The 13,234-nt window shown below is 33.7% G+C and overlaps 1 long non-coding RNA gene across 2 annotated transcripts; it reads right to left on the bottom strand.

Annotated features, from left to right (window-relative positions):
- Window positions 1-3,809: 3,809 nt before the first annotated feature.
- LOC124892449 lies at window positions 3,810-11,629 on the bottom strand. 2 transcript variants are annotated; one of them, XR_007050257.1, is made up of 5 exons: window positions 11,213-11,629; window positions 9,446-9,568; window positions 4,672-4,899; window positions 4,129-4,221; window positions 3,810-3,974 (listed from the first exon to the last, which is right to left on the bottom strand). It is a non-coding gene; the product is annotated as an uncharacterized LOC124892449 (long non-coding RNA). The 2 variants fall into 2 exon arrangements; XR_007050258.1 differs by lacking the exon at window positions 9,446-9,568.
- Between the last annotated feature and the right edge of the window lie 1,605 nt (window positions 11,630-13,234).

Genomic DNA, 13,234 nt, shown 5'->3' with positions numbered 1-13,234 from the left:
TGAATATCCTAGTGATAGGATAGCTTATGATTCATTAAGCATGTTCATATGAGTCACTTAAGGTAATACAAGCTAAGAGTTTTGAATCCATCAAGTTTTAGTGTTTGATTTTGCAAGGGTCATCTTTGAACGAGTATAACTCAATGTTAATGAGTTATTTTGGCTGATTTAGAGCCATCAAATTGTAGAGAATCAAATTAGCTTTCCAACGATACCAATTTCGCCTTAATCCAATACCCAAGCAAAAAGTTATGCCCATTTTTGTGAGAGACAGTAAGGATAGGCGATTGGTTAGGCGCCGCCCAACCAAACATAGGCGATTGGTTTGGCGCCGCCCAACCTAGCTTAGAAAATCACTTGGGCACCGCCTAAGTCAGTTTCAAGTGCCAAAAACACTCCGTTTTGAGTTATTTTAAGGGTAATTAAGTCTTTTAACACTCCTTACATGTCCCTAAACTTAACCCTACGAAATATATAGCTTCTAAACATATTACAATCCTACTATCATCTCAAAGCTCATCATCCAAGAGCACTAAAAGAGAAAAACAACTAGGGTTGCGTAACTAAGCTTGAATATTCGATTTCAACGAAATTTCTCCATCAATCATCTAGAATCTTCCTTCTAAGGTATTCGTGAGTTGATTCATGGACTCTTTTCATCCATGAACCTCAAGAACCATCTTCTAAATTTTGTATTATGATGTTTATGTTGTTGGTGGTTGATGTTCATGTGGTTGGAGTTTGATGATGCCTAAGATGGGATCTTTGTATGTTTATTGTGAGGATTTGGTGGTATTTAACGTAGAAATATGTGAAATTGGTGGTTGAATATTTGTAATCTTGATGAATCCACCTATGCCTAAGATGTCCATGTAAGGTATTTGTGAAAATACCTAAGGGAATATAAATCATGCTTTTATGACATAATAAGTCCTAAATGACTATTCCATGTTCTAAGTTTATGTTCAACGTGATCCCCGTGCTATTGTCTTGAATTGAAGAAGTTGTACGAGATGCTCACGATATTGTTACGATATGGAATGACCATGTTATTGAAACCATGAAAGTATATACATGTTGTGTGCATTCCCGATCATGTGATAGTTTGTTGAGAATCATTCTTATTATGAAAGCCTTACTTATGATATTGTGAATTGTGGACTCAAATCTTGTGATAAAGTCATGTCATGTGTGTTAGTTTCCTCCTATCAAGTCTTGGGGGTACTTGCACCCGAAAACTATAGCTGTGTGCCTAGAGCCATGTCATGTTTCACGATATCCAAACTCAAGCTATGATTCCATAGACTTCAGTCAGTCATGTGACTCAGGAAAATGTAATGATCTTAGTCAGTTGTCAGATATCAGTAACATTCTGCTAGTCAACGAAATTCAGTAAGATTAAGTCATGCACAGTCAATTATTCATGTCTAGTCCCTCCAGATGGGAGTAGAGGTTATTACCGAGTGAACCCAAGGATGGGAACTCACCCGCCAGTTCAAGGTGTGATTCTTAGTAGTCATCCTTGTGTTCCAGAACTACATAGCCAGCGTAGGTTGAGACATCTTAACCCATCAGATTAAGGTTGATGAGGTGGCTTAACCCATCAGTTTAGGGTTCCCACCATTCTCATTGAGTACCCGCCAAATAAGGGTCACTCGCGGGCTTTCCTTACCCGTGGCACGGTATTGACACCCCTCCAATTGGGGCAGAGCTTGGACCCCATCTTAGCCATAACGGCATACATGAGGCATGTTGGTTAAACACTACTTCCCACAGTTTCAATATCAGTCTCAATAAAAGAACTCAAAGCATTCTTTAGATTTTAGTATATACAAGACTATCAGATACAGTAGTCCATGTTATCAGTTTCAGTATCATTCATGAAAATTATCAGTTAACCATGTATTAGCTTACAGGTCATGCTATCACGTATTCATGGTCCTAGATTCTATATATGTGTGTTTGCACTCCCACGTTCATATTAATTAGTCAGTTTTGTTCATGCATGAAACCCTTTATGTTCAGCCTACCTTCCTCGTATACTCAGTACTCTAGTTGTACTGAGGCATTTATGCTATGTTGCTTTCTTTTTATGTTACACCATAGGTTCCGAGACACGAGCTCCAGCCCAGCAGTAGCGGTAGCATTCCAATCGCACAGACACAGTGAGTCCTCATTGATTCGAGGACAATATGATTTGATACATTTATTTATTTCTTTAGTTTAGTTTTACGGAGTTAGTTGGAGACGTGTTCCTTCAACTCCTTATTCAGATAGTTTAGAGGCTTTCAGATTTACGTTCAGACTTATCTTTCAGATTGAGTTGTTTTGGGTATTTTCACCCACATGATTTTTTTCAGTTGAACCTTATGGCCTTACAGTTCTATGTATTCCGCATTATTATATCATGATTTGCAGTATACAAGTATAGATATCAGTCATGGGTTAGATTGTGGTCCCCCGGGGTCATAAGCACCATGTAGCATTCCGGTTCAGCGAATCGGGGTGTTACTGTTTGTCCCCAATGTTATTGATTCAGATGTACGAGATAGTCACTTCAATTTTGGAAACAAAGCTCAAATTAGTGCTACACATCCAAAGATTTTATTGAAAAGGCTTCAAGTCATTTACCATGATCTTTTGAACAATAACAAAGGACAAATATTTGATTTTGCAAAAGAAAAACCACCATGTGTGTATACGTTAAGAGTCACATATCTAACTGTGGCATATTCTTGGAAGGTTATTTTTACCAATATGTAGTCTGTTGCATCTCAGTTGACATGTCCAGTGTTGTATACTAATGCCATTAATCAATTATACAAGTCATCTAATATGTTCCCTATTTCATATGTCTATGTGGTACATTGGATCAAATTTTGTTTTTTTCTGCAAATAGGGAATGAGGTCATACTAATGCCGCCTCAGTTAGTAAGGTCGTGGAATCCCCAAACACTTCTCTGGAACAACCAATTTGGCACCAGTTTTGACAAATCTAATATCTTTATAGCTGCGGGAATGATCCGACTGGATGTATTACAGTGGATTCAACGAAGCTAATCCATTAACTACTTTGCTGCTACTTTTTGGCCTTTTCACTAGTGAAGCTAAATCCTCGAAAAAAGGCATATCCAGTACAAATAAAAGCTAACTAAATTAGTTTCATCATGAAAAGAAATTTCCAATTTGTAGTCTTTGTGGTTTCTATTTTCTTTCGGATGGACCTAGTCCTTTCCAGTCAATATTTGTAAAACTTCAATTTTAACAACTCTACCAGAAATAGTCCCATCTAGAACAAGTTGTAACACGCTGATGCACATAATTTATATATATAATAAAGATAAATTAAATAGAATTTATCATATAAATTTATGTTACCTCTAACCTTGACGACGATGGGATAACAAGAAGTTGCATTTTCTTAAGCATTTCCTCTTGGCGTGCCGCTTCAGTATTCAACTAAAAATTTAATGCTTTGATCTACGACTGCTGGACTTGTATCTGTGATTGCTGGCTTTCTACCACAGTTTCAGCTACATTTAATCATTTCTGTAACTTATTTTAGGCACTAGCGGCTTCCAGTTTTGCCTTTTTGAGGGAGTTTTCTAACTCTGCCTTTTTACTTTGTATTTCCCTTGTAGTATTAGGTTTAAGACCATAACCAGACCTTTTATGTACCCTAACTTAGTACCAAGTACAGCATCCACAATTTCATCAATCGTCATGGAAGACTCTCCAGAAGTATATAGAGCTTTCAAATCGTTCATGTTGTTCTAAATAAAATAGTAATACATTTAAAGAAGAAGACATGAAGAATATTAACCAAATAAATGCAATGGTATGTTACTAATATATTAATTTTTTACATAGTTAGTCTCAGCTTCTTCAGATGACCATCCTTTTTTACTCGTGTAATGGGTATGCTTGTAGAACTCAATTCTGTCAGGCTCCACACCTTCAAATTCCTTTTCACCCTGTATAACAAGAAAATAATATGAAATAGCATTTAGAGATATTTGACTAAAATGGGCTGCAACTTACATGCCTGTTCTTTTATTTACCAAACAACACAATATTAAGTAGTACCAAAGTGTCACTAGTGAAAAGAATAAAAATGGTATAACTTACAATTTCAGCACGAGCTGCTACAAACACTTTTGATCCCATGAAATGATTAGATTTAATCTTTGTTCGATTGCCCTTGTTTATTTCGCATCGTTTCTACAAAGAAAATATAAACATCATAACTTAAATATCAACGAGAATAACATGAATATAAATTACTTTGTGCTCTGGACGTTCCACTTGTCTCAAAGCTTATTCTAATTTTCTGAGGTCAACTGTTTGACTTCCATTTTACGAGTCTCTTCCACAGAGCGTGTACTTTTAAATTTTTATTTTAACTTGTAGCGCCATTGTCAGCTTCTATTTTTCAAAATATCCTCACAACTATCTTTCACATAATGCTCATCCAAATTAATGTCAAACCTCTCCTAAAAATCAAATAAGTATTAAGGAAACACAAAAAACAACCGAAATCCCTTTTAATTTAAAAATAAAATCATAACATCTGTTAACATGCTTAGTACCTTAAAACTTCAATATTCTTAAAATCATAGATTTTTGCTTATCATGTAATCTATAAATTTTAAAAGAGTATAGAATCCTTACGTGGCATCTAATTAGTGTTGCATCTCTCTTGTAAGTTCCTTCCACTTGTTTGGAAGTGGAAGAAAATTTCGAACAATTATTCCTAATTCATTGGATAGTTTGTCTGATTGAATTGGCTTAGTTGGCCTTCCTTTACCAATTGGGATCTCTATTTTTATCTTGCTTCCCATAGCCTTCTTCATCTTTTCAAGACCTTTCCCTCTAGTCTTGCCACGACCTTTCCTGAGTCTAGCAGAATCATATGAAAAGACATCAGTCCAAAATACCACCTAAATCTAAAAATGGTAGAGTATATACGTAGATATATTTACACATATATTAATAATACACAAGATAAAGACTGAAAATCCTTAAATTTTGGTTTATTTTGTTGTGTCTTAACAACCAAGTCCAGAAATCCATTAACAAAACAGAGAAAGTATAGGAGAGCTAATAGCATTTCTTTGAACTATTAGAAAATTGATGAGCACATAAAACAATTATCTATTGCTATGTAGCATTATATTTGCTCAAATGCTTTTATCATTCTTAAAACTGTTAACCCTAGTGTTTAGATATAAATAATCCTCATTATCATTTGTTGTAACCATTGCATGTTCATTATTCTACAATTATAACAGTAAAAACTCTCTGTATTTAAGGCCATTTAGCTTGCATTGTTCTAGGGTGTTGATCTCTCTTTCAGGGTGGCCATGCAAGACCCTTATTCAGGATTTCATACTTTGATACTTTTATTATTGATCTATTAATTATTTACCATTTGATTGTTGCAATATATTTTATTATATATTCATTATCATGTCAATTTAATCAACATACCCTTAAACAACACTTGCAAATTTAACTGTATCTCTTTAAGGGTAAACAAAGCAGTAGATAGTTCACTATTAATCAACTACATCTCAATTCTAAGTAGTTATCATCGAATATATGAATCCACTATTAGCTCTCTTTATTTATCTAGGAATGATACCGGATATGCTATGCTAAGCTCACTGCTCACCAAGGAAGAGGTCGGTAGATACTTTAATGGAGGCAAGAGATAATGTGCTTGGGCTAATGGGCTTTACTGCTTTACATATTAGCAGTTAACTATCCCTAAGAACTTCAAACAACCCATTGTTATTTGTTCTTCTAGTTCAAGAAACAACAAAAATCCTCACATAGTATCAAGCAATATCAAATAGTAATAGAATTTACTTTTCTAAATTTTAGATTCTTTTGCTAATTCATCTACTTACATTCATCAGACAGATATTGATTTATTATATAGGTGAGCTAAATATGTGTCATGTCTTGTCTATCATCTCTCTCCTATTCTGCCTCATTTTACCTTTACCTCTCCTCAAATCTATCACCATCAACTTCTTACATCTCCTCACCAGGGCATCTGAACTGCAACACATACATTCAGTCTGAAATTATGTGTCGTAGTCCAAACTTTGCCATTTTTTTTATAATTAATAGTATTTGCATAAAATATGGGTAAATTAATGTAGCTCCGATGATTTGAACACAATGATGAATGAATTGTGTTAAGAAATGGATCTTGGACTTAATGCAACCTCAAAAGCTATCTCATGAGCAGAAAATTATCCAAGACTATATAAGGAGACAAACAACCCTCCCTCAATAAATGGGAAACAACTTAACACCCCCACAGGTCCCTACTAATTTGAGTGTGGACAACATAACAAGAGGGCCTAACATTGTCATCTATGGCCTAACTCAACCCCAAAAGCTAGCTTATGAGAGAAAGATCTACAAAACCATATAAAGATACAAGCAGGTGATTCCTCAACCACATTAGGACAGCTTAATAAGCTAAAAATAGTTGATGGATGGGATAATAGTGTAAACTTATTGACAGTTTGAATATTTTTGTTATAGCAAACAATTTTAAACTTGTTATTTAATATTTTTCAGTTTTCCTTTTAAAGTTGTTAAAGTAAAATATCTTGGGTGGGTGGGTGGGTTTCACTATCTGGTGAAAATGTGATCAGGCCAGTTCTTTGCATATTAATAGTTAAATATTTTTAAGAATTTTGCACAACCATTTTCTTCTGATGGAGCAACCTGCCAAAATCTACGCATAGTATCTCAGACTAATAACGTCACTTGTGTTTGCTTTTTCTAATAAGTTTTATTGGTATTCATGACAGATTGATACAAAACAGTAGTAGACGTTCATAGCTACTTCCTTTGGTGTAGAATTATCTTCTAAAAAACAGTTGTCCGTTGAATAACATTAATTTTAAAATAGTACAAACATGAAACATGGTCATAAATATTTAGTTACTCTATCAAGTGTTTATAGTTGGTGAAGCAGCTTATTGTGAAAAATTAAGCCATTTCACAACTTTTAAAGTATTCCATGTTTTGTGGTTATACTAGTTCAGGTTTAGTTCCTAAGTTCCATTTCTCCTTTATTTTTCACTAAAACTTTACTCTTACCTTGATATTAATCTGGAGTGGAGGTCAATAGTTCTTTACTGGATTTTCAGTTTTGTTACGGTGAAGCATCCCTAAAGGTCCGAGTTGTTCAATAATATGGTATTCAGTAAAAAAATTTTGTGATTTTAGGAAGAGTAACATCGCATCTGTTACCTAATACATATATAATACTGATGAGTCTTTATAGTATTTGGTGGATTAGGCATGGAAATAATATATAGATTATGGTTACAATGTTGCATATTATGAATGATGTTTGCATTAAAAGAGGATTCTCTAGGTGCTTTAATCATTGGTCATGTGGAAATGTTATTCCTTTCTTAATCGTTATGTAACTTTCTCTCAATCTATTTCCTTTTTGAACACCTCTTGGATTTTCAAATGCAGATAGTACAATCAAAAGAAAGTGCCCACAAAAACCTCTTGTCCTCTACATTAATGGAAATGGTGGAATTCTTGAATGGATGAAAACAACTGGAGTTGATATAATTGGACTTGACTGGACAATGGATATGGAAGATGTAAGAAAGTGACTGGGAACCAATATTGGTAAACAACAACTACCCTGCTGCATCTTATTCCAAGTGTATTGGTGTTGCTAGTAGTCTCTGGCCTAAGGGTGATTGGTATTGCCCTGAATTTCTGGTTGTCAAAAATAATCCCTAGTTTAATTTGGCAAAATGAATTCGAGGGGCAAAGCTGTTGGCAATAGATCTATACGACCGGTTGTACTATGGTTGCTATGATTACCTATTGGTGTCAGATCCATGCGAAGATGAATAACTAAGTATTACCATAAAAATGATTTAGCTCTGGTTATTAGGATGATGAAGTCATCAAAAATTATTTATGGAACTATTTTAAGAGCAATTCTAAAGCTTCCAAATACAAATTATACGGATGCAGGTTCAAACCATAATCTGGATAGCCAGCTGAAAACTATGTCCTTAGATTTTCTAGTTTTAATATCACAACATGAAGAGAAGGTAAATGAAAAAAAGCAAGCAGAAAAGCTCTCTTCATGTTCTGATGATATAGGATATGGTGAATCAGAGATAGTTGACCCATTAATGAAGATAAGAAATATGCTGCCAGGGTCTGAAGGATCAGATCATAGCCTTTTAATTCTAGAATGTTGAAAATGGGAAAAGTCAAATTCATCTTTCAAGTTTGAGAATTGGTGGCTACAAACAGAGAACTTTAAGGATGGTGAAGATCTACTGGGACTCGAACATTTAGGGGAAGGAATGATTCTATCTTAGCAAGTAAGCTTAGACACTTGAAGGAAAACTAAGCTTAGACACTTGAAGGAAAACTCAAAGAGTGGAGCAGATCAAGACAAGGGAAGCTGGAACTAAAAAATAAAGGTGGAAAATGGAAGGAGGACACAGTTCTGAGAATATGTTTAGGTGGGGCACGAGACTCTAAAAATCATGTTCCCTGATTTTTCAATCTGCGTTTACCAAAAAAGGTCCACAATCGGAGAAATGAGAGACAGCCAGGGATAGGATCTTAGATTCAGGAGAAATCTTAATGATTGGGAGGTCAACAGAGTAACTAAATTATTCAACATTCTAGAGCAGAACAAAGATCTAAATTCAAGTGTTATTTTGGTTACCCGACACAAAAGGAAGGTTTACGATTGGCTTGGCTTACAGGAAATTACATAGAGCAGGTTAATATGTCGATGTTTGGCCTTGGAAGATGATTTGGAAATCGAAGGTGCCTTTAAAGGTAGAATTCTTTACTTGGATTCTAGCAAAACAATCTGCGTTGACTCAAGACAACCTTATGAAAAGAGGTTTGCATATATATGTTCTATGTGTTCTCTATGTTAACGAGAGTTGGAGACAATAAACCATTTCTTTCTACAATGTAGAGAGATTGCTAAATTATGGCATATTTTCATTAATATAAGAGGCATAAGTTGCACAATGCCAAGGAGTATAAAAGAAGAACTAGCTTGTTGGAATAGAAATGGAAATTAGGATATAGGAAGAGATGAAAAGTTGTCGCAGCCTGCCTGTATTTGGTGGACTATATGGATACAAAGGGACCAGAGATGCTTTGAAAACAAGAGTTGCAATATGCAAAAACTAAAAATGAATTGTCTAGTCCCTTTTTTGGTCTAAACATGAATATCCTAAAGATGAAGAGGACATTTCCAACCATTTTAGATTACTTATGAGATCCTTTAGAAGGATATTCTGTAATTTTGGTTGAAAATCTTACTGAAATACTTCTTGTGTATTCCTTTGTTTATAATAGAAATTAATTTTTTCAAAAAACCAAATATATATAGTTGAGTTAATTGTACTACCTGTATTAACAAAGGGAGTGGGGTTATTTGATTCATTCGGTGATTGAGTTTCTTGAATAGTTCCCCCAGTAAGTGTAGTTTGCCCAAAGACACTTCCTCCCAGTGCCATTGATTTGCAAAATTCTGCTCAAACACAATATGTAATAAGTACATTCATAACAGAGCCATAAGGTGCCTTAAATGAGATAAGAATTATTATGTGTAAATTAAACAATTAAACAGCTAGATCTCAACCCCAAAAGAGTAAGGTCAGTTACACGAATCATATTTACCCATTCTGTTTTAGTATTGAGTCCAGAATTAAGATAGTAAAAACATATCTAGGAGCAATAACAATAGTAGAAAAGCTATTATGATTAATACTCAGAACTAGTTGCCAATAAGAAATGAGCATTAATGATTTACAGCAAAATTATGCATAAGTGTTATTGTTTTAACGGTTGTTTGGTTGTAGGTCAACAAAAAATTATTATTAAAACTTGCATAAGTGCTTATTAGACTTTTGGATAGAAGACCGAAAATAGATGAGTGGAGAAGAACGAGTCAAAACCTTAACATACACATGAGTGGTGAAAGTTTTGAACATGATGGAGGAATTCAGGATGTCCTAGCTTTAAGTTATTATGATTTACCATATCAGCTTAAGCCAAGTTTTTGGTAGTTTTCAAGTACTATACAGGAGCTGCAAAATATGCGGAACTTATATCTACCCCCTTAGTACATCAGAGCACATATAAGTTGAAGTTGAGTCCTTTAGGCAACTTGCAATACTGAAGAATTTTGATACGCAAGTTTCTCCTTTTAGAGATCTATTCAAGTGTAAGTTGCGCGGATTCTTCACTTTTGATGTCACACCCGTGTTGGATTCTCCAAAAATACATTAGTTTTAATGAATCCGACACGCACCCATTGACATTTTTGAAGAGTTCGAGCAACATAGCTTCAAGTTAGCAAAACTACAAAAACTAGGAGTTGTTTTCTCACTGGAGTTTGATGAGATGGAAAAGATCATTACACACCTCATACACAAAATGGGGAGACTTAGGGAAACATCCTTCTAAATTTACTACAATTTTCATTCGGAAAAGATCTAAACCTTTTAAAGCAACTGTTGGATTGTGACCATATCCAAAACAGGCTTCAAGAGGTTCAAGGGGAAGAATTCAAAGTTCGGTTCAGGAAATTTTTAGACACTAAGAAGTTTCCCAAGATTAAATCGCTAATAATAGTTTTAGGTACTCGATCATAATAAGTTATGAATTTTATGTACTCTATTTCACTTAAGTGCTTAGTCGTGTATTCTAAGAAGTGAATATAAATTTATGTTGAGCTTAATCTAATCTAGTTTGCATAGTCATTTCAACAAATGATCTAAACTCTCTTTTAGATGATTATTCATAACATTCTCGTCATCAAAAGAGAGGAAAATAAGTGATAAAATGAGGATAATACAAATACACTATTTATGGATTTTTCCTTAAGAACACTTCTTTTATTGTACCCAAACACTACAATATTACTTAGAAGCTATTTTATCTTTGCAACACCTAAATAAATCCATCCAAACAGGCTGAAAAGTCAAACAAGGTTAGGGCATCTGAAAATGCTCAAGGATTCCTACCCTTCCTCACTCTATTACAATAAAATTACCAACACAATTGACAATACGTGCCAGACAAAAATTAAAAAATCATTCAATATATGATTGTTGAATACAATTATCTATCTAATTTTAGTCAAAGATAAAGTAAGACGACTAATACGTACCTGGTCTTCTTGTTTAGTTTCAAAAATTTTGGCTTCACTCTGCAACGAAACTCCTTCATTTATTTTCTCATATATATGGTGGTTTTCCTGAAATTCTTTTAGAGCCAAAAATCTAAAAATAAATAAGCGCCAAAAAGTGGTTTCTCCATTTTACCCTCTTTCTGTAATTCCCTTTGGTACTAGTAAAGGATCGAAGTAGTGTTGTAGACTCGTCGTGCCTCAGATAAACTGAGAAAATTTAGAAAGTTGAGTAGTGCCGACCTAATTATAATTACACACAAAAATAAAAATAAATTGGTTCTAATACTAAAAGTACCTAAATAGGATTCAACATCTATCTATCAGTATCAAATCTCTCAACAATTCATGAGAGATCTATGAGTACTAGCTGCAAAATATGTTGGAAATCTTTAGAAATGTTTGGAAATTCCTTTATTTTGGGTTTCAATGTTTTGGAAAGCTTTAGAAGTGCATTCAGATAATTCCAGAAATTATCTTATTATTTTACTAAAGTGCGTAAATAATTTTTTAGAATTAGAAAAGTGTATTTATATTAGACTTTAATTTTAAAAATGACTAATTTAATTTTAAACCACCAAACTACATTATTGTAATTTATTTATAATTATAATATAATGTCATGCTCAACTTATTAGAATTTGAATTTAAATTTAAGTTATAAAACTTTATGTAAAAATATATGAAAAGTAAATCGTTTGGTTGGGAAAGAATTATTTCGAGATAATTAATTTTGGGATAACTCGAGATTAGTTATACCACCATGTATATGAGATAACTTATGCCATCACTATGGTTTAAATGGTGGGATAAATAATTCCGGCTATAGCTAATACTTCAAATCAAACATGGAATAAAATAATACTTTAATTTATCCCAAGACTATTTATTCATATATCTCATACTACGATCCTATCGATTAGTGATTTAGTGATGTAAACCAAAAAGTACATATAAAAACAACAATAATATACCAAGTATATTTTCACCAAGTGGATTCTGGGAAGGGTAAGTGTACGCAGTCCATACTACTACCTCAAATGTGAGATAGAGAGGTTGTTTTCAATAGAGTCCCGGCTCAAAATAAAATAATCTAAGATAAGATAAGGAATAGTAATAAAACAAGATACAGTAGAAATTAACCTACTCAATAATATTCAAAGAACGATACTTCAAGTATATACCAAAACATACAACATCCTAACTCAGACTAACCTTCTACTCTAAGGGGTCGTTTGGTAGAGTGTATAAGAATAATGCAAAATATAGTGTGTTAGTAATGCTTGTATTAGTAATGCTTTTGTTAGCTATGCTTGTATTTTTCTTATACAGTGTTTGGTTTGATGTATTAAAAATAACATGAATGAAATAATTTCTTAAAAAAGATTTCTCTTTTACAAAAATGTCCTCCATATATATGTTGGAAAGGATGTGAAATTTATTTTAGGGATAATAGTGTCTTTAATCATGTTAATGCATGTATTGGATCCATTGCATTTCTAATACCATTAATATTGAGGTATTAGTAATACACACCTTAATACATAATAGAGTGTATAGCTAATGCAAGCATTAGTTATACACAGAGTGCAAAAGTATACCAAACAAGATATTAGTAATACACATTAAACTAATGCATGCGTTAGTTTTTCAATACACTTTACCAAATGACCGCTAAGTTTCGATCCTTGATGTAACCCTATCAAGACAGGAAAGTGCTCCGAGTTCAATCCCCTACGGGTTTTCAAAACGGAACCATAACCATAATCCAATCGCAAAATTAGTTTATTGGCTTATTGGTAATGGGTTATCGGATTAATGGTTGGAGAACGGATCAAACTTTTATAATTAATGGTTTATTAGTGAGGAGATGGATTACTCAATTTTCTTATCGGATTATCGAATGCCTTAACATAAATTGATTTTCAAAAATAGTAACAATCTTCTGCAACCTCAACTCTACCACCCGCTCCCAAAGCTTCATAGTGTGACTTAACAACTTGA

Source organism: Capsicum annuum, unplaced genomic scaffold (genome assembly GCF_002878395.1).
Source record: "Capsicum annuum cultivar UCD-10X-F1 unplaced genomic scaffold, UCD10Xv1.1 ctg4748, whole genome shotgun sequence".
Classification (NCBI taxonomy): domain Eukaryota; kingdom Viridiplantae; phylum Streptophyta; class Magnoliopsida; order Solanales; family Solanaceae; genus Capsicum; species Capsicum annuum.
The sequence above is the reverse complement of the archived record's forward strand: the minus strand, read 5'-3'. Positions and strand labels throughout refer to the sequence as shown.